This window comes from Tamandua tetradactyla, chromosome 20, assembly GCF_023851605.1.
Source record: "Tamandua tetradactyla isolate mTamTet1 chromosome 20, mTamTet1.pri, whole genome shotgun sequence".
NCBI classification, from domain to species: Eukaryota; Metazoa; Chordata; class Mammalia; order Pilosa; family Myrmecophagidae; genus Tamandua; species Tamandua tetradactyla.
Genome location: NC_135346.1, coordinates 48,161,171 through 48,184,082, shown reverse-complemented (window position 1 = coordinate 48,184,082; position 22,912 = coordinate 48,161,171). Strand labels below are relative to the sequence as shown.

The 22,912-nt window shown below is 36.3% G+C and overlaps 1 long non-coding RNA gene across 1 annotated transcript in view; it reads right to left on the bottom strand.

Annotated features, from left to right (window-relative positions):
* Window positions 1-22,912, bottom strand: part of LOC143664589 (uncharacterized) — a 116,735-nt gene that overhangs the window by 67,354 nt on the left and 26,469 nt on the right. Inside the window, exon 2 of the long non-coding RNA XR_013166532.1 lies at window positions 16,424-16,573. This is a non-coding gene — a long non-coding RNA (uncharacterized LOC143664589). The remainder of the gene's footprint in view (window positions 1-16,423; window positions 16,574-22,912) is intronic.

Sequence of the window (22,912 nt, the reverse complement as noted above, 5' to 3'; positions counted from 1 at the left end):
TCTTAATTTGTACAGAATTTCTATTTAGGTTGATTGCAAATGCTTGGAAATGGATAGTAGTGATGGTAGCACATTATGGTGAGTGTAATTAATAGCACTGAATTATGTGTGTGAATGTGGCTCAAAGGGGAAGTTTTGTTTTGTGTATATTACTAAATGAAAGTGAGAAGATAAAACATGGGACTCTATAACACAGTGAATCCTGTTATAGATAATGGACAGTGGTTAATAGTACAAATGTAAATATTATTTCATGTATTATCACAAATGTATGACACTATTACAAGGTCTTTATAAAAGGGTGGTACATGGGAAAAATACACTTAATGCAGACTATAGACTGTAGTTAACAGTAAGATTGTAATATTCTTCCAACTGTAGCAAAGGTACCACACCAATGCAGTGTCAACCATAGAGGGGTGTGCCGGTTTGAATCTATTGTGTACCCCAGAAAGACCAAGTTCTTTAATCTTCATTCAATATTGCTGGGTGAAAGCTTATTGACTGTTTCCATGAAAATGTGACACACCCCACTGTGGGCAGTAACTTTTGATTAGATGGTTTCCATGTAGATGTGTCTCCACCCATTCAAGGTGGGGTTGCTTATTGGAGCCCTTTACAAGGAAACCATTTTGGAAGAAGCTTTAGAGCCACCAGAACCAAGAGAGCAACCAGAACCAACAGAATTAATATCCAGAATACATAAAGATATGTATTCTTTATATCTTTACATTGCACCAGAGACCTTTGGAGATGAAGAAGGAAATCACCCCTGGGGGGAGCTTAAGAAGCAAGAAGTCAGGAGAGAAAGCTAGCAGATGTTGCCATGCACCTTTTCCAGCTGACAGAGAAACCCTGAGCTTCATCAGCCTTCTTGAACCAAGGTGTCTTTCCCTTGGTTCAAGAAGGGATGCCTCAATTTGGACATTTTCACGGCCTCAGAACTGTAAACTTGCAATTTAATAAATTTCCCTTTTTAAAAGCTATTCTGTTTCTGGTATATTGCATTCCAGCAGATTTCAAACTAGAACAGAGGGTAAATGGGAATGTTTCATTTTTACATGACTTTTCTATAGCTTCTCTAATGAAAATAATAATAATTAAAAAAAAAAAAACCTTAAGCTGAATGAAAGAAACCAGACACAAAATACTATATATTGTATGATTCCATTTATATGAAATGTAGATAGACATAAATAAATCTGCAAAGACAGAATTAGCCTGGTGGCCGTGTAGGACTGGGGAAGGATAAAGGAACTGAGAGGTGTCTGCTAATCAGTATGAGGTTTTTGTTTTTGGAGTAATGAAAATGTTCTAAAATTGATCATAGTGATGAATGCATAGCTCTGTGAATATACTAAAAGCCACTGATTGTTCACTTTGGATGGATTTCATGGTATGCAAATATATCTCAATAAAACTGCTTCAGAAAGCTATGTTCTATAGCCAAAATACTTCGTACACTCAGACTTATTTGTTCACTCAGTAAGTATTTACTGAATCCATTTGAACCAGATAGTTGCATTCAGTTAAGGTGGAACATGGTATGTGTGAAAATAAGGGCATATCAATATTCCTGAGCTTCAAAGATTTCCACTTAGACATAAATAATGCTAAGAAAAGAAAGAATACACTTAAATGATATGTTTCTATATGATGCAGATAGCATCTAGTTATTGAAAAGAAGAGCTGATCCATTAGATTGTCAGCTTCACTAATGATATGTCTGAGGATCCTATAAGTGAAAATTAGACACTGTACATCATTTATAATGGGGAGGTTAATAGGACATTGTCTCTTTTCTGCTCTTGGTTCTTTTACCACATAGCAATAAATGGACTTTCTTAATAGTGATGATCCCTTTTATAAGACATCATGTTCATTCAGAGAAATTCTGTTGCTCTGGATGACTCAAGTTATGTTTTTGGATTGCTATTCTGGCTTAAAATTGGTGAAAAATTATACATGGCCCAATTTTTATTTTAAAAAATGTAGATACTGACATAAATGTTTAAGAAGAATACTTGTATTTGTTCTTATATATTGGTTAACATTGGAATTCTACCATCCAATATGGTACCCACTAGCCTCATGGGGCTTTTGATCACTTCAAATGTGGTTAGTCTGAAATGCTAAGCTCTCACATATCTTAATTAAAAAAAAAATAAGCCATAAATAAAATAGATGGTTACATGTTGAAAATGTAATATTTTGAATATATTGAGTTCAAGAAAATATATTGTTAAAATGCATTCTGCCATTTTCTTTTTTAATGTCACAATTAGAGAATTTTAAGTTACCTATGTAGCTCACTTCATATTTTTCTTGGGCAGTGATAGCCCATATACTTTGTTCCTAGAATAATTCATGCCTTAGTTTTCCTTTTTTTCTGTGTTATATGTTATATGTTACTGAAAGATGTTTAAGAGAACAGCAGCTCTAGTCATTAAATTTTGCAGATGAGGACATGGAAGCCTACAGAGTAGAGACACATGAGAACCTGAGCACGTATCTCCAGGCTCCCATCCTGAGTTAAGTTGCTGGCAAAGTAACAGATATCAATGAATAGTCTGTGGGTGGACAAATGGATAGATTACGTTTCCATGTTATGTTGCATCCATCTTTTATCCAGGAGATTCTGACATGAATCGCCCTGATGTGCAATGAGGAAAAGGCCACGCAACTGTGTTCAATAGTAATAGTGATAAAGTTAGCCTCATAAAGAACTTAATTTATTCAAATAGAGGGCTTTAAATAGTAAGTGATATGACTGATGAAATGGACCTGTTTAAAAATATCTTTGACCATCCTCATAGTTCAGTGACTTTGTTTACAAAGTAGGAAGAATGAGACTATGTCAAAGAATGAAAAATAAAACCTACATTTCTTGGGAAGGAGGCATCTGTCTTCTTCTATTTGTAAATGCTGACGAGCAGAGTTTAAGGAAGGCTAATGCCACCCATTCATCTTAATTAAAGAGTTAATTGCTCGTGTATCCTGATTTAGTTAGCTGAGCCTGGTAGCATGGGAAGCCCTTGCTTCTATGTATTTTATTGACCAGTGTAATGACATCATCAGTAAGTCTCAGGATTTATTCATGCTTCAGCCTATCCTCATAATGTTAATAGCCTTGTACATGATAAAACTTTCAAGAGGAAAGGAGTCCTTGTGCCTGGCACAGAATACAAAAAGGACCGTGGCGGAAGTTGCTAAATGTCTCGCTTCAGCTGTCATTGAAGCATTGCTTCAAAGTCCAGAGTCACAAAAATAGTAAAATGCAATTTTAAATGCTAGTTTTCAGAAAATGTTGGCATGCGATAATCATGTAAGAGGCTTTTATAATTAAACATTAAATATTTGAAAGTTAGCAGTTTTCATTCAATGTTATCAAATCATAGTTGCAGTCAGGTAAGCAGCTGTTACCAGGAGAGGAAGGTTCTACAATTAGCGTGTTTGAAGCCATTGCTTTAGAAATGCAGTTGGCTATGGAGAAATAATAAAAGACACATGCACTCACACACAGAAAAAAAAAAAAGAGTCATAATTGGATGAAACGATTCCTAAAAACAAGGTTTTTCAACCTTTAAAATACAATTTTTTTCTAAGTTCTCTACCATGTCGCCAGAAATAATGTGTTTAGATGAACTAAAAGGCTAGAGTGGATACATGACTAATTTTAGACTAACCCCCTTTGCTAATACATTTTTTTAAATGGAAAAAAGAGACAAAAATCAAAGAACAGCAGGGAAAAAGTACTATCTTGAGGGCATACAGAGGCAAAAACACGGAAATGATGTTCAGAGTTAATGGGCCTTTTTGTGTCTCTTCTCACATGGAGCTACAAGCAGTCCTAGTTAAAATTAATTAAAGTTAGTGTCCTGCTTCTGCAAACAAAACTGGTTCAAAAATTATCCCCCATTTTTGAACTGCTGATTACATATTAGCCTCCAGGTTGTGGCCAAGGTAAGTACACCGAGGTCATATTAAGAAGTAGGCACAAGGGCAGGCCACGGTGGATCAGCAGGCAGGAATGCTTGCCTGCGATGCCAAAGGACCCGGGTTCGTTGCCCGGTGCCTGCCCATGTAAAAAAAAAAAGAAGTAGGTACAAAACCAGAAGGATAGATGGTGGAGGTTAAATGGATATATTTGTCAATGACACCTTGGAGAGGAAGTGCAGTGCTTTCTTATAGCTTACAGCCTCCCAATAGCCTGGTGACTTTGGGTAGATCACTTAACTTTTCTGCTCTTCGGTGTCACATCGGTAAATTTGTGACAAATATAGTATCTCTCTGTGGAGTTACTGTGAGGACAAAATGAGGTTGTATAAGCAACACCTAGAACACTGCCTGGAAGGTGGTATGCAACCTATAACTGTGAGCCATGATCACCATTCTTTTATGAGCAATTATCTGCCCTTATAAAGATGGGGACAGGCTACAATCTCTTTAACGTAGAGTTTAATTTTGGCCCTATTAGTTTTATTTTTATGTTAATTTTGTAAATCTTTTATGGGTTTTTATATGTGTAAAAAGTGTTCTGCTTATATATATATATGCATATTCATATATATACATATATATGTATATAACAGTAGCATTGTGTTATAGTGAAGAGTCAGGACTTTGAAATGAGGCAAATGTGCCATTCAGAACCAATTTCTACCACTTTTAGCTTTGTGACCTTGGGAGATTTCCCTACCATTTCTAAGTTTTTATTTTATTTTTAGCCTCATTTGAGGATAAAAGTAAAACACTTAAATGGTAGCTGTGAAAATTAATTAATATAATGCTTGTAAAATCTTAAAATAGCATTTGGAGTGTAATAAGGTAATATGGCATGTTCTACTTTTTGCCTGTTAATCATGAGGTTGATGATGATGATACATGCAAAAAGAAAAAAAAATTGAAGAAAGATATTACTTAACCTGAATAGCGGTTATCTCTGGGGGTGCGATCATGAGTCACTCTTCTTCTTTCTTGGTTCTTGGCATTGCTAATCTTTTTACAGTGAACACAATGGGAAGACAGAAACCAAGTGTACAGAGGAAGACACATCCATTTCCAGCTGCAGGTGATTAGCCAAAAAAAATACAGGTAGAATGTATGTAGGTGGAAAATGTTGGGAGATTATTGAAGATAAAGGGATAGGGCAAAGTTTCCAAAGTAGAAACACTAATACCTGTCTGCAATAGGGAAAACTGAACAGTCCTAATGGGATGCTCTATGGAGGCATAAAAGATGAGGCTGGAGAGTTGGGTAAGAGATTTAAAAAATTGAAATATATTATTTGGTTAGTAGAGGGCCACCGAAATGGGCAAGAAGATGGGATGGTGAAGTCCCAGATTAAGTAAGGGTTAGCTTCTACAGTGAGCATGTAAGGCAAAAATCAAAGATAGGCAAAATTAATCATGAAAATCCCTTAAATTTTGTACAACTTATAACATGAGGGAGATACATCTCATGTGTTGGGATATGTACACAATCCTGAAGAGTAAGTTCTTTAACACACTAAATTTAGAACTACAGAAGTAGACTAATGGAGGAACAAAGGTATGTCTATGTGTAGGACTTTGGAAACATTTTATCTCTAATGAAGTTTCAAATTCCCTGGTGGTGAATAGAGATGGAGGATGAACATTATGTTTCTGAACACCTGCTGGGGTTATGCCATTCTATGCTAATATTGACACCTTTAATTTTTATCCCTGTTTGTGATTTTGATCATTAAGCTATCTAACTGAAAGCATCTAGCTGAGGTTTATTGGGACTAAAGTAAGTAGACTCCTAACAAACACACATGTAAGGTTGCCAATTAAGCATCTAAAGTTGAAATCAGGAGGATTAGAACATAAGACCAGAGAGACCAATTGAATGGTAGAATCAAGGATGTCTTGGATGGCTTTGGCTGCTGAGTGGCCAAAAAGGGCATTGGATCTTTTGACTTAAGTTAAAGTGACAGGATATATCAAATTTCAGTTGTCCAGTAGAACACCTCTTAAGATGGGGTTGGGTGAGAAAATAAAGGTTTTGGATGCAGATGTAGTTGATGGGAAGGGCAAAGAGTTTTAGAGCCAAAATTTAATTCTCTCTTCATGAAGCCTTGACTTATGAGAATGGGACTCTTATTTGTGTCATACTCTTATTTGTGTCATAAAAAATCTTTAGCTAAGATTTTTGAAAATGCCATCTGTAGTCTACAGAGGGCTCCAACAAGACCAAGGGATTGTGTCTTATCTTCATCATTAAAAACCCAAGAAGTTAAATAAACTCTTGGTTCATTAGATTTCTCATATCAGTTCTTAAGGCGCCTTTATTCTAAAGGGTTTATTCAGACTCTCCTTAATTATGATTTTCCCTACTTTGTGAAGATACAATCCAGAAAAGCTTAACCATTTTTATGAACTTTCTTCTAAGGCAAAAATCTGCCTGACACTTAAAGCTATAAATCTTCTACTCTATGTTGTTATGTATTTTTTTTCCTACCAGGACAAGTATATATTCAGATTATAATTATAAAATAATGTACACTTAATAGGAAGGAGAAAAATGTTCTTGAAATTGAAGATATGTGGGTGGTGGTACAAGGATACATCTGGAAATGTTTACATTTTTAGAAGACTAGAAACGTTAACATTTTATATAAATAGTAATAATAATAGTGCCAATTTATTGTGCACTTATAATGCTTTAGGCCCTGAATTAAACTTTTTAAATAGGGCATCATATTTAATTCTCCAACTATAGGCTAGAGCAGACATAATTATCCTACTTTTAAAAAAATGAGAAATCTGAGGTTGAGAAAAAGTTAAATAAATTGTCTGAAAGCCACAGCTTTATAGAGGTAGAACCAAGATTCAAACCCATTTCAGTTCAATTCCAAGACTCAGTTCTCTCCACCACACTCAACTGGTGCCTAATTTCATAGATACTGCTAAGAAAAGTTAAATATAAATTCTAAAACTACATGCAGTTATCATACTGTTTTAAAAATATATTCATCAAAATTAGAAATAACTCAGTATGAAGTAATTACTTGGAAAAAATCTATTGTGGCTTGCAAATACCACCTGAATAAGCACTGAGTTTTTATAAACCTGAATCTCATTTTTAAGATATAGTTGCTTTTAGATTGAAGAACTTTTTAAATATATATAACTCTGGACAAGCCTAATATAAGAATGGAACATCTTCCAATACCATCCACATACTAATAAACATGTGCAGGAAGCGGAACAGAATACAGGAGTTATAATTCTTTGCCTATAGCTGGTAGCAAAGATTTCTGATATCATCATGTAAAATATTGGAGAATAAAACCTCCCAAAAAGCAGATGGAGGAAAACAGGACAAACCAAAAGATAGGTAGAGAGCAGGCCAGTGAAGAACTTGAACACAGAAGAGAATGACAAGGAGGAAAATAAAAATGGGTGAGAGGAAATGTTCAAGAGACTTTAGAGCCAAAAAATAAAGATGTTAATCTCCTGATAAACACAGCATGTTGAGGCAGGAAGAACAAGCAAAATCTCATTCCACCGAAGTGAAATGATTCAGACAGGAGAAATAAATTTTTAAAAGATTCAAAAGAAAAGGGACCAGTGAAATAAAATGAGAGACAATCCATTACAAAAATAAATGACCAAGAAGGCAGAGAAATATTGTATATTGACAAGAGAGCTTGATTCCCCAAATCGGAGCAATAGAGTCTGAGGAAAATGCAAGGATTCCTTTTTTCTAAAGGAGAATGTTTCGGGGGGTAGGGGAAGCAATTAAGGAAAAATTCAAAATACAAATCAAGTGTAAAGTGAATTAGATTATTAGGTTATTGCCCTAGGGGAAAATACTGTCACTATTAGAATTGAGGTTAGGCAGAAAGACATAAAGAGATACCATTGCCTCATCAAAGAGACCCAACTCTACAATCAATAAATATAGGTGCTTAGTATATTCACATATATTGGTGATTGAAAACAATCAATAACTTGTGAAACCTTTTGTAAAAGGGCAAAGTCTAGATATTTTCATTTGGATCATCATGAATTTTGTTAAACGTAGTACGGAATGGTGGGTGGCAAGAGAACTCAGTTTCTACATTTAGCAACTGTGAACCAAATCTCAAGACTGCTTTCAGAGGTTGTTGAGCTAACCGTTAAGTTTCAGTTTTCCTTTTTATTAAATAGGAAGAAGCCTACAGTGTTACCTACCTCACAGTGCTCTAAAGAGAATTTCAGCATTTTTCTGAATGGCTGTGCCTGTTTGTTGTTGTGGGAAAGTTGCCTGGTAAAACAGGAAAGCCATGGGTTTTGGAATGAGAAAAATCCACATTGAAATCCAGACTTTGACACCCACCATCTGCACGACCAAAGAGAATTATTTAACACCTCTGAACCTCAGTCTCTTCATCTATAAAATGAGAACAATGACACATATTTCTCAAAACTATTGTGAGGATTAGATGAGCTAATATTTCCATCATGTGGTAGACATTCATTGACAATTATTCTTCTTTCCTTTCATTATCACCATCATCATTACTCACACTGTCACTAAATAGGATGTGCAGCTAAATTATTATTTTTTAATGTCAGGGTAGTTGTATACCTTATTTTTGATTATGTAGCATTTGAGTCTTGTCCTCTAGTTCTCAATATCAGTTTTCCAATATTCTTTTAAATCAGTTCCTTTTTGTTGTTGTTTAAAATAGCCAGAGTCACCTTATGCAACAATGGCCAACTGCAATGAGCTTATCATTCAGTCACTGACTTTCACAAACAAGGAAGGCCATGACTATTTCAACGTCAACAAATATTTAAAAAAATATATTTTTGTAAGCACAGAACATTGACCAGACACTGTTCAATGGCACACATCTGAGTTGTCAACTCTGTCACTAAACACTAATACCATTCTGAAGAGATCAGTTTTTAATGCAGTGTCTGAAAATGAGGGGGAAGAGGAAATTAAACATGTATTTGAGCAGAGAAGACTGAATTAAGAGTTTTTAATTAATTTAATTTTTACAGATGCCACCTAACAAAAAGTGTTCAGATTTCCTACTTCTTTCTTCCTTTATGACACTACTAAACCACTTGCCTTGACTAATGACAGTGAGTTTATCCAGTAGGATTTGCTTTGCACTGTAGTTTCAGGCCACTTCCAAGTTTATAAAGATTAATTTCAAAACTCTAATTCTATCTTCTTCTCTCTTCCATCAACCAAGAAGGAAAACTATCTACAAATACAATGTTCAAACTCTCTAATACAGATAACTGATTAAAATATAAAATAAACCCAGATTCAAGCAAAAGAAAAAGAAGCCTGAGGGAGTTTCAACGGATGATAATTAAAATTCTTGACTTTCACAAAGAGTAAGAAACACAATCGTCCTGATGTAGGGTCCTTCCAACCTCACCTCTGTAGCAGACATTTATTCAGGTACTTGCAAATAATTTCAAAGTATCTACTATGAACTAGTACCTCACTCACTCCCCTGGAGATTTCATGCAGAACCATGGTTTTGAAAGCAATCTGTCCACTAATGACACTCATATTTATATGCCAGGTCCAGACCTCCCCTATGGGCTCTAGATGATGAAAATATCTGATCACTAGCCTAATATCACATATAGGATGTCTAATAGGCATCTCACATCTAATGTCCAAAACCCAGCTCCTGCTTATTTCTCCAGACCTTTTGCAATGAACCCTTTCTCAGTTCACGGCGACACCATCTTTCCAGTTGCTCTGGTCAAAACTAGGAGGTGACCCTAGACTCATCACTGTCATTCACACACTGCATCTAACTCGACATTGTCACCTCTACTTTCAAAATATATAACCAGAATCCGCTACTTCTCCCCACTCTTCCTGCTAATTCCCTGTTTTAAGCATACGTGATCACACTTGCCTGGATTATTCTAATACTTTTCAAAGAACCCCTGTACTCACATTCTTGACTTCTTGCATTCCATTCTCAATACAGAAATCTGTGATCTTTAGGAAGAGATAATTTGTATTGTTTCATTCTTTCATTTAACCCCTCCACTAGCCTCCCATCTCACTCGCGATAAAAACCAGAGTCATCAGTTGGCCTACAAGGGTCTAGAAGTTCTCACCCTCCTCTGCCCGTAGCTTGTCCAATCTTATAACCCACTATCCTCCTTCTCATCCATTCCTCTCTTCCCCCACCAACTTCCTGGCCATGCTCAGACATGCTAGGCCCATTTTCAGCTTGCCTGGTACCAGTTGCTCTGTCTTTTCCTTGATCTGGGATCTTGGTTCCTTTGCTTCCTTCAAATTTTTGTTTAGATGTACATTTCCCAGTGAAGACTTCCTTACCCAGCCACCCTCACCCCCAACCTCCTTCCCTGCTTTATTATTTTCTACAGTGCTTATCTCCCCCATCTGATGTGATACAATATATCTTACATAGTTTTTATGTGTGTTCATTGTCTCCCCCCACTAGAGTGTAAGCTCTTTGAAAACAGGGAGTGCTTTTGCTTTTGTTAATTATTTCTTTAGTGCCTGGTACATATGTTGGGAACTCAATCAAATATTTATTGAATGGTTTCAGGGAATGTATTAGGCCCTGGGGATACAATAATGATAAATGATAAATGATCAATGAATTCCTCATTCTCATGGAGCTTAAATTCAAAGACATGTATTACAGGGACACCTGTCACCAACTTTGGTAGGGCAAAACTATTTTCTAGACGAAGCAAATGCCCAAAGTGAGCTATGTGGCATTGGCAAGTAACTTCAACTCTCTGAATTTCAGTGTCTTCACCTGGAAAATGGGGATAATCACCTTAACCCCAAGGGTGATTACAATGATTAGATGATAGAGGGGATATGATACAGCAGCTGGCACCTCGAAGATACTCAAAATATGTGTCAATGATTCCATTGCTATCCTCTCTGATTTTATATCTTCAGCTAATCCTATCTCTGCAATTTTCCATCTCTCAGCCCCAGTGTTAAACATTTGATGTAGTAAGCAGGAGAATTCTACTGGCCACAGTAGGTCCCAGTAAATGATCAAATTTTGTAGAATCTGTTGAAGAAACATTGCTCGTAAATTTGTCTGAATCATCTGATTACTGATCAGTAACCAATTTTTCAAAATATGATATTTTAAGGATGCTACTAGGCCCTTCCCATTTCTGTAAACTTACTGATCATGGCAGATTCTAAAAAGCCCCTTCTGGAGAACTCTTAATGGAGATCTATGGCCATCTAACTCCCAGATTTATTAACTTTGCACTGAGATGATATTGAAGCCCAGAAAGTCCAGCTGAAGTGTGGTTATTGCTGATACTGGGACTAATAACATGGCTATTATTTTTCTTCTGCCCTACATATACACTCATAAGACATTAGAGCTAGCTATCAGTATTGCCTGATGCAATGAGTGTTTGCATGTACACACACACACACACACACACACACACACACACACACACATACCATAAGAAAAGAGAAGTGAGAGAGGGAGTTACTGTAAACTGGAAGATCAATATAGATCTACTATGCATTATAAATGGATAATTTATAGAATTACATAAATACATAAAGCATAATATGTGACATTGTTTTGATCAAGTTATTTTATGCTAGTTATACATAAACAAATTTAATTTTATGTATTCTATATATGCTACTTATAATTGGCAACTTATGATAAAAATATGTCTATAGGCCTTCAGCCATTCTAAGAACACATAAGACATCTGTGACTAAGGAGTAATCCTTTTTTAGACCATAGAACATTAAATAATCTATGTTAATATAATTTTAAAAATTTCCAAAATCAAATCTGTACTGGTTTATCATATTATGCTTAAATCTCCCTAGGTTTCTGCTAGATATTCTAGGGTAGAATGGAAATATTAAATTATTTCTACTTTCTAAATTCAAAGTACATCATGGAATGAAATGTTTGAGATTTGTTTCAAAATATCCTGGAGGGAAGGTGACAAGTTGTTGTAAAGATGGATGAAACAAGATTGGTCTAATGGTAGAAGTTGGAGGATGGGTACCTGGGAGTTTACTATTCTCTTCTCTCTGCTTTGTATAGGTTTAAAAATTTCATGATAATATGTTTAAAAACATATCACGACACTATTTCCCATGGAAAGGTTTCTGGAAAAAACAATAATTAACAAGGCAAAAGTTAACATTCCCTCCACATTCTTCCCCACTGGCCATCTTCTTTTCCTTCTACAAATGACCATTGCATTCTCTTAAGAATGCAACATGGTAACATTTCTGTTTCTCCAAATAGCATTAAATCAAGTCCGCTTCAATTTGAGAAAGAGCTATCAAGTGTTTTTATTAATGTCCAATAAATTGAGAATAAAGGGAAGGATAGGAAACACTCCTGCCCTCAAGGAGTTTAAACAACTCGAACATCACAGTCTATAACTTGCACCAGGTAAGTTTAGGAACATAAGAAACATGCATGAGTATGAGGAACAAAAAGTGAAAATGCAATCCGCTGAAACTAGGGAGGTTTATGCTCAAAACATTGCTACAGTTTTATTAGGAAAAACTGTCAATTAATTATATTCATGTAAACATTTAAAGGTCCAATAGACAAGTGTATTACAATAAGAACCCCAAACTTAATTCTGGGAAGTTCATCTCAAGTATAAGCATTTAATATTAGAATCAAATGTAGAGTCCTTTGAAATTGATGAAAAGAAGAAAAACCAAACTCCAGAACCCTGTGAGCTGAAACACATGGCATCCACTGAAGGGCTATAAAAATTCAGGTTTTCTTTTCCACATGTTTGACATGTGACAGAGGCACTCAATGAAATACTCCAAATGAATTTTCATTTCTGGGACTCTTTTTACTTCCAGAAGTAGATTGCTTTGTTAAGGCTTCACTTTTAGATCAGTGAGGTTAATTTCCAGGAATTTTCCTTCTCTCATAATAGCCAAATTGGTATTAAGGGTCATAGTCTTTTGCAAAAAGTATTAATGTAGAAAAGAAAATCCATTAAGGCGGAGAAACAAACAAAGCAGAATCAGATGCTTGGGGACAGGAATAATTTATTTGTGGATGCAGGACAATGAGTTATTTGATCTTTCTTCACAAATGAGGTAACTGTCATATGCCATCATATCCCACTACCATGAATTATATATTACCACATTTGGTGAAATATGAAATTCTAAAAATACATTGAAAGGCTGGAGTCATCTTAATGGTTTATTATGATAGGTGTTCTTGGTTTTGAAAGATCTTCTTTCATGGGAGACAAATGGGGGCGACATTATTTTAGAAAGTCCACATCTTTTAAAAAGATGGATTAAAAGCTCTTGGAGACAGCTGTGCTGTTTTATTAGAAGAACAACATTTTCTTCCTAAATAGTCCTTGAGGGCAATTACATGGAATAATCAGGGGACAAGTTGGGCTCCATTCAAAAGTGAAGCCCAAAGAAAGGTTGTACCGCCTAGGATGGTGGGGTAATCGTTTCTGTTGTGAATGTAAAGAAGTGAATAAAGACAATAAATAAAATCAGATTTAAATTAATATGTTACCTTCCCCATCCAGAAAACATCTTTTCTGTCACACCACACCATGGTGATTAAGATGTGAGCTTTGGAGTCACTAGTCAAAGAGTGCCTTCTTTGTTCTTTTGAACTTGCTCAAGTTAATCAAAGTTTCCTGAGCATCCATTCCCTCATCTGTGAAATGGGGACAATGATTTGTACCTTTTTTGCTGGTTATGAATATTGAATGAAATAATGTATGTAACAGGCTTAGTACCGTGACTGGCTTGGAGAGGTGGACAAGCATGCTATTTTGAAGACTACATAGCTTAGTAGGTAAGACTGTGAGCTTTGCTATTAGAACCTCAAGATCTACTCTCCTACTTCCTAGCTGTGTAACGAGGAGATTGACTCCATCTTTCTGAATGAGAGTTGACTCATCTAAAAAGTAGAGATCATATAAGCGCCTCAAAAGTTGTGAAGGTTAAATCACAAAATATAAAGTGCTTAGTAGAATACCTGTCATATAATTATAATAAGAGCTAAGAGTGACAGGCATATGTGTAAACTAAAATAATGGTGCAATTAATATAATAGGACAATTAATGTACACACACGCTGCTATCTCATTCTTTAACTTTCTTCACGGAGGTTTCACATCATGCTATTCACAATTTCCAGGCTTTTTTTCTATTTTAAGGGCCTTTTGGTTTTGTTCCTTGTCTATTTTCATATCTCTGAAAAGCCTCAGGGGAAAACCTCCTAAATATATAACAGATACACAAGGGCACAGTGGAACATGGGCACTGCACCTGTCATCATGTCACTCATAATCACTTTTCTCTGCTCAAATGTGCACACCTGGGGAAGGTTGAAAACTCAGTCTCCTACATTATCCCCCATTACAGTTGGGTAGGGAACATCTGGCCAATTAATTTTCAGTAGTCTAGGAGGTTGGATCACCAATTACAGCATTTAAGGGTTCTTATTTTCATTACCTTCCTATCATCAGTGTACACTACGCTTGGGTAGCTGTTTTGTTATAGCATGTGCATCACTGATATTCTAGAGAAAGATACAAAGAGAGCATCACAAATCATACAAGCCAGAACTGTAATCGGATATGATCCTCTCTTCGGCTTTCTCTTACAAATATCCAAAGAGCCTATTCAAAAGTCAAGTTAGTCGAGATGTGAATCTAAACCCTATGCCAAAGACAGCAATGCATTTCCACCGGAAAACATTCTGATTAACCAAGAGGTTAGGCAGTAGTCTTTCAAAATATTCTCACTCATTCTTTTTCCTAATGAAGAAGAAGAGATACAGACTTCTGGATAAATACTAAGAATGCCCAAAACATATCCAGAATAGTGTGGATCATTCTTAAATAATGAACTACTCCTTTGTATTAAAAATAGAGAATTATTTTTCTATTGGAATAATAAAAGTCTCAGATTGGTCCCATCATTAAAGTAGAGATGGGGCAGGGGAGGGAAAATGTTCATGTAGTCTGTTTCTCTTCCAGAATTCCCTTCTATGTGACTACCATCTGACCAGTAAATACAAACCTGACAGTTGGATGGTGATTCAGCAGGGTCTAAGCTATTATTGAAGGCTTTGTAAAGAATAAATATCAAGTAATCTGAAAAGACATCTGAAAGGGTAAAAGTATGGCCATTTTTTTTTTTTTTTTAGGTTGCAGGCTGCAGGGATAGGGGTGAAATCTTCTTCCTCTGGAATGCAGATTTCCACTATTGGGCAATGTACCCTTCAGCAGTGCCCGATGTGACACAGCGCTTCAACAAACACTTGCAACCCTATAATCATACTGAAAGCAGACGGGGTGTACTGGTGCTAGGCAGGTATTGAAATAAAGTTTGGTAACTACAATACTTAGATATATGGACAAAATGTCATCTATGGATGATGTGTTTATATACATACCTAAAGCTTTTGAGTATAGAAAAACTTGTATTGGCATCCGGATTTTGTTGTTGTTGTTGGATGAACTGTATCTCTCATACAACAGATGCTATTAATAAAACTGAAGTTCCTCACTCTTCTGAAAATGGGTAGGTACATGACTCAAGTTAGAGCCATCAGATTCTGTTTCCTGGGGATTGGGATTTTGATCTAAATAACAATAGGAAAGGCTATGGCCAGGAGAGTCCTTTGGATGATGATCCTTGAAGATAAATGCCGCTAGTTTCTGCCACTTTTCAGAAGCCCTCTCGTTCCTATTCTTTTTGTTCAGCTGTTTCTGTGATTCTGCGAGATAGCCAATATGCTTTCAATGCATTCTCTCATTTTTTTTTTCACTTAAGTTAGTCAGTATTGGTTTGTGTTGCATACAAGCATTGCTGTCTGATTCATGAATATATACTTCCCCATGCTTTCTGTGACCTCCCATTCTACAAAATTGGACACAGGATGTGTGTTCTCACCTCCCTACATAACAAGCAAGACTATTTAACTTTTAGAACATCTTTGTGAATTAAAATCAGCATCTTCACGTTCAATTAAATTCATATATTTACATGTGTTTCAGTTTTTACTTTACTGCAGAACGAAAACTAAAAAAAAAATAACTTCAATGATTTTGAAACATTAATCCTTTCGAAGCACTAGGACTATATGTAAACAGGTTAGTTTCTGTACTTGGACGTCAGTAGCAGTATTTTTCAAAGTTTTAAATCATCCACATAGCATGTTCAATTACAGTGCCTCTCTTTCTTCTCTGACAGATTTCAACCTTTTGATTCTCTGCCTTCTTTCTTGCTACAGTAAATTGATCCTTTAAAACATCCAGGTGCAAATGAATTAATGGTCGTCTATTGTGAGTGAGAATGATGGAGTCCCTCCCCCTTCTCCACATTGAGGTCCTTTCCCCTTCTGAGAAACCCACATATCAATTAAACTCACCTGCTAATTAAAAGCTTGCTTGGAAAAATCCTTGCTAGTTAGAAGCAAAGGAAAGTGTAAAGGTGTCTAAAAATAGAGGCTTTGAATGTCAATTGCTTCCTTCCTCCTCGGCTTCTGGTTCCTAGGGTTGAATTGAACGCTGGTAAAGAGCTAGGGGAGAGGAAAAAAAGAAAGAAAGAAAGAAAAAAATCATAAGTATCATTTGTACCTCTATTTCCCTGGGAGTATATCCTTGGTTTGGAAACTTCAGCTGTTTGTCAGCAACATCAGAATCTACAGTTTGTATTCATGAGACAGAAACACCATTTCTCCCTCCTTCTTATACAGCCACCCTGATTTTTCCATAGAAAAGCAGTAGAAACCACAGTTCTTTACACGTTGACTATCAACAATCAAGCCAGGGCTTTTGCTGGCTTAAATATCAGAGGAATGAAAATGATTGTGGAACTCATGCTCTGTTCTCCTTCTCATGACATCTCCCTGTTCTTAGATCCTCCAGCACTACTCACTCCTGTCTGGGTTTCCTGAGAAATGGGTCTTAAAGGCAGATTTATATCACGATGTATTGCCTTCTCTTTTTTTCTACTAGAGACATATTCCTCTGAAGTAACGTACTAAATGCTTTAGTATTTTAAATATAAAATAAAAGAAACTCATAAAAATAGAACTCAGCAGACTGGAAAAATCACAAGGATGAACAAAGCCTCTTTTTTTTAACATACCAGACAATGAGAACAAATTAAACTACAATCTGCCTTAGAAAATGACAGCTAATTTATTCATTGATTCGTGCACTCGGAAGATTTTTATGGAGGGCCCACTCTTTGCCGGGCACTGGGTTAGGAGGTGGTGTTAGAACTCTAATTAAGGCATAGTCCTAGCCCTCAGGGAGTTCACAGTCTAGTAAAAGAAATTGAGAGGGAAATAGAAATGACAATAGCAGGTGGTAATGCTTATAATAGGATAAACACGGCCAACTAATCCAGATATGAGACGCCAAACAAAGGTTTCTAGAGACAGTTAATGCTTAGGAAAGGCTCAAATGTAGAAAATAAATGATCTAGGAAGGAGAAGAGAAAAGGCACTCCAAGGTTATAGGTGGGTTCCAAGCAAGATAGATTGCCACACATTTGGAAAACAGTCCCTAGTTCCGTTGGTGAGAGCATGGAGAGTGACGGGAAAGTCCAGAGAAAGATCAAAACAAAATAGCATTACATTGCCTACTGTAACAATTAGGAATTGGTTTTTGTTTTTATTTGTAATAGGAGATAAAGGTGGAAATAGGAAAAAAGCAAAGATTCCCTAGTTCATGAATTCCTTTATGATGTGCAAAACCAAAACATGGCATGTGTAGATGGCTATGAAAAGAAAGTGTTGATCAGAAAATTGTGGGTCTAGCTGACTTAACTTCATATTATTGAAGTCCTGAACAGATAGAGATTTAAGTTCACAGGCTTTCAGTAGACTGCAAGGAAGGCCTCAGAATGAGGCTAATAGACTCATAAAGCAAAGCCATTTAAAAAGGTAAAAGCGTCTTAAGTGGTTTTCCAATAATGTTTATATCCAAATACAGGATACAGGTTTTTTTCAAAAAAAAAAAGAAGTGATACATTCACGAAATGGAATACTGTATAACAATTAGATTAAAAATAGCTTAATGATCTTCGATTCAGTTCAATTAAGAATTATTGCATGCTAGTATGTAGTTGAGCATTGTACTAGGCTCTAGGGCTATCACAATTGACAAATATCACAGACAAGTCTTGAATCTTAAAGACTAGCAAAGAAGATAAAAGTTTTTAAAGAGAGTGCTTATGATATGTTCCCTCCACTCTGTAACTTAGAATATTAGGCAAGGAAATTTTTTTATTCATAGCTATGTCCTCTGTGCCTAAAACAGTGCTTGGCACACAGGAATTAAGCTAAAGGTATAAATTCCATGTTAATGGGTAGTCTCTGGATATGAGGCTATAAGCTCTATGTGCTGGTTTGAAAGGATGTATGGACCCTAGAAAAGCCATTTTTTAAATATAAATCCCATTTCATAAAGGCATAATAATCCCTATTAAATACTGTATGTTTGAAACTGTAATCATATCATCTCCCTGGAGATGTGATTTAATCAAGTGTGGCTGTTAAACTGGATTAGGTGATGACATGTCTCCACCCATTTGGGTGGGTCTTGATAAGTTTCTTGGGTCCTATAAAAGAGGAAACATTTTGGAGAATGAAAGAGATTCAGAGAGAGCAGAGCAGAACGACATAGCCACGAGAAGCAGAGTCCAACAGCCAACGACCTTTGGAGATGAAGAAGGAAAATGCCTCTCAGGGAGCTTCATGAAACAGGAAGCCAGGAGAAGAAGCTAGCAGATGATGCCATGTTTGCCATGTGCCCTTCTAGATGAGAGAAAAACCCTGACCGTGTTCACTATGTGCCTTTCCAGATGAGAGAGAAACTCTGACTGCATTCACCATGTGCCTTCTCACTTGAGAAAAAACCCTGAATTTTATCGGCCTTCTTGAATCAAGGGATCTTTTACTGGATGCCTTAGATTGGACATTTCTATAGATTTGCTTTAACAGGGACATTTTCTCAGCCTTAGAACTGTAAACTAGGAACTTATTAAATTCCCTTTTTAAAAGCCATTCTGTTTCTGGTGTATTGCATTCCAGCAGCTAGCAAACTAGAACACTCTGCTTTGGATTTTTCTATATCATGGTTTGGTTTGAGGCTGTCAGAAACATGTATTCCTAGCTGAGACATCAAAAGTTCTCAGATGAATCATGTCACCCCACGTTAACCCTCAAAATTGCAAATCCCTCTCTACTGGCTCCTTGTAATGAAAATAAAATCTCAGCTCCTTATCAAGGCTATGTTTGCCTGATCATACAGCTTCTTGCCCTTCAACACTTCTCTCCACTTCTCTATGTTCTGGGCACTGGTGCTCTCTGTGTGCCTCAAGGGCATTCAACAAATTTTCTCTGTATGGTCTTTACTCCTTAGTTTCTCTACCTGAAATACTCTTCTTCCAGAACTTACATGGCTCAGTTTTGCTTATCAGCTTAAATGTCACATCCCCATAGAGACTTTTTCTCAACACCTTGTTTAGAAGGCCACATTCACCCATCCATATCACACCATCATGCCACTCCACTTTATAGTCCTCATAGCAGTATTATTTGAAACTTTTATTACAGTTTCTTTCTTTGTGTATTATAATCTCAATAAGGAAGGGGAAATTATACTGCCCATCACTAGGAGAGTGCTGTGTATACTGCCCATCACTAGAGGAGTGCCATTGAATCATTCATTCATTTATTCAATAAACAAATATTTAAATTTTTTTTTAATTTAGGTATTTAAAATATTTGTTTATTGAATAAATGAATGAATGATTCAATGATAGACCTTTGTTGAGAGAACTGTATGCATTGCCATCAGTAACAAAATACTTAGGGCAATGGCTATTACAATGTACCCTATTTTAGCAGTGATGTAGACAAAGTAGATGTCTACTATTGAATAGATCCATTCTTAACACATATTTTTAAAAAATCCATAAACTCTTTATTCCCAAGCTTGCCCAAACTAGGTGCTTACTTTAAAGATTAAATTACTCTTAAAAACAATGTTTTGATTTGAAAAATTGCCCTAATGGGCACAAGACTATGGAAGGTTAAAATTTCCATTGCAGTTTTCCTCAATATTTTAAATAGCTTTTTTTTAAACTGAGCATAAGGTAGCTTCACTCATACGGTCCATACAAAGAAATAAAGTGTGAAGAATGTCATCCTGAAAGATTCATGAATTACTCTTATTTTTTATAAGGAACTGAAATTTAGGTTGCACCAGAGACTAATTCATTGTACAACAACCTCCACACAAAAGAGGGCAAAATACAGAATTGCCTGTCTACATTGACTTCCTTCCTTGGGGCAAACAGTCATGAAGTGCCCAGATAGAAAGAGAGCCAAACATATTCTCTGAAGTTTAGTATCATGGAAAATCATAAATGATACATTTTGGGGGTCTACAGTCCCTTACAAGTGAGAGTCATCTGAGCAGATTTTAGATTTATCAGCCGTGGGTTACATTTCCATGGAAAAGGTAAAATTTAAATTAGGGAGTAACATAGGGTAATTTTTTTTAAAGTGGGTGTTGGAGTCAAAAAACCCCAGATTTATGTCCTACCTTCTCATTACGTGTTCTCAGGCCAAATTACTATAGGTGTGTGACTCACAGCTCACAAATCTAAAAAATACGATAGTGAGTCTCATTTTTGTGGACTGTGAACATAAATGGGATAACACACATAAAGTGTTTACATCATAACTGACATGGTGAAAGCTCAAAAATTTATTAGCGATGATTATTAGCCTAGTTATTTTTAGCAAAAAAAAAAAACCGAAGTGAGTTTTTGTAAAAAGTGTAAAAATTAAACCTTACACTGTAATATTTTAATTGACCTTTGAACTTTAGATATCTGAAAGCACGGGATTTTTAAAAAATATTTTTATTGAGAAATCTTCACACACATATGTTGTATACATGGTGTGCAATCAATGGCTCACAATATCATCACATAGCAGTGTATTCATCACCATGATCATTTTTAGAACATTTGCATCACACCAGTAAAAGAAACAAAAAGAAAAAAGAAAAAAACGCATACATACCACATGCCTTACCCCTCCCTCTCATTGGCCACCAGTCTGTCCATCTACCCAGTTTATTTTAACCATTGCCCCCCATTATTTATTTATTTATTTATTTAATCCATATTTTTTTACTCATCTGTCCGTACCCTAGATCGAAGGAGCATCAGGCACAAGTTTTCACAATCACACAGTCACACTGTGTTCTAGTTTGCTAGCTGCCAGAATGCAATATACCAGAAATGGAATGGCTTTTATAAAAGGGGAATTTAATAAGTTGCAAGTTAACAGTTTTGAGGCCATGGAAATGTCCCAATTAAAGTTAGTCTTCAGAAGTGTCCAGTCTAAGGCATCCAGGGACAGATACTTTGATTGAAAAGGGCTGATGAAGCTCAGGGTTTCTCTCTCAAGTGGAAAGGCACATGGTGAACACAGCCAGGGTTTCTTTCTTGGCTGGAAGGGCACATGGCAAACAAGGCGTCATCTGCTAGCTTCCTCTCCAGCTCCCTGGAAGGTGTACTCCTTCTTCATTTCCCAAAGTTGCTGACTGGTGGACTCTCTGTTTTGTAGTTCTGCAGCGTTCTCTGTCATGGCTTTTTTGTGGCTCTGTCATTCTTCTCTGTTCTCTCTGAATCTCTTTTTTATAGGATTCGAGTAAAGTAATGAAGACCCATCTAGAATGGGTGGAGACATGTCTCCACCTAATCCAATTTAACAACCACTCTTGATTGAGTCATATCTCCAGGGAGATAGTCTAATTAAAGTTTCCAACACACAGTACTGAATAGGGATTAGAAGAAACAGCTGCCTTCACAAAATGGGATTAGGATTAAAACATAGCTTTTCTAGGGTACACAAATCCTTTCAAACCGGCACACACTGTAAACATTGTATCTTTATACAAATGCTTTCAAGAATCAAGGGTGCTGGTGCACAGTTTGAGGTACCTGCATGCAGCTACTCCAATAAACCACAAACTAAAAAGGGATATCTATGTAATGCATAAGAATAACCTCCAGGGTAACCTCTTGACTCTATTCATAATTTCTCAGCCACTGGAACTCTTATTTTTCTCATTTCTCTTTTCCCCTTATGATCAAGAAGGCTTTCGCAATCACTTGATGCCAGTCCTGCCTCATCCCAGGATTTGTGTCCCATGTTGCCAGGGAGATTTATGCCCCCGGGAGTCATGTTCCACGTAGGAGAGAAGGCTGAAAGCATGGGATTTTGCTCATATTATCCCTTTGTTAACATTTTCTCTCATTTCAAAAACATCCACTTGCCTGTTCATGTCTCAGTTTTTATCTTTGCACACATTTCATGGTGCTTTCCCAATGCAGCTTCTGTGCAATAGTAAAAGCAGACTCCATTTTATTTTTTCATTTCTCTGCAGAGAAATGGAAATCCCCCAATTTTTCCAGTGTTTGCATAGTGCCCGCTCACATCTCCAATCCTTCTTAAAAGTTCCATAAAATATTTTGTATCTATTTATTAGATATTTAAGTAATTCCTATTCATGCCATCATTCTCTTTATTTGGCAAATTTTAGGTTCCTCTGTGTTGCATTCCAGACTGTTAATTTATACTTGGTGGAGAATGACTGCTCTATGCCTTCAGAAAGCAATCAGTAAAGCAGATATAGTTGTAAAACTTAAAAATTGCATTGTTTCCACCTCATCTTCTATCCTTTCCATTCTAATGGTGTAGTCCCAAATCGCCCAAGTCAGGTTATGTGCAGCACATAACAATGAATTGCAAAACTTCTTCTGTCCCTCCCTAGGTTAATCCTTTATTCTCTTTGTAAAAGAAACTTCACCTTTTTTTCTCTCTCTC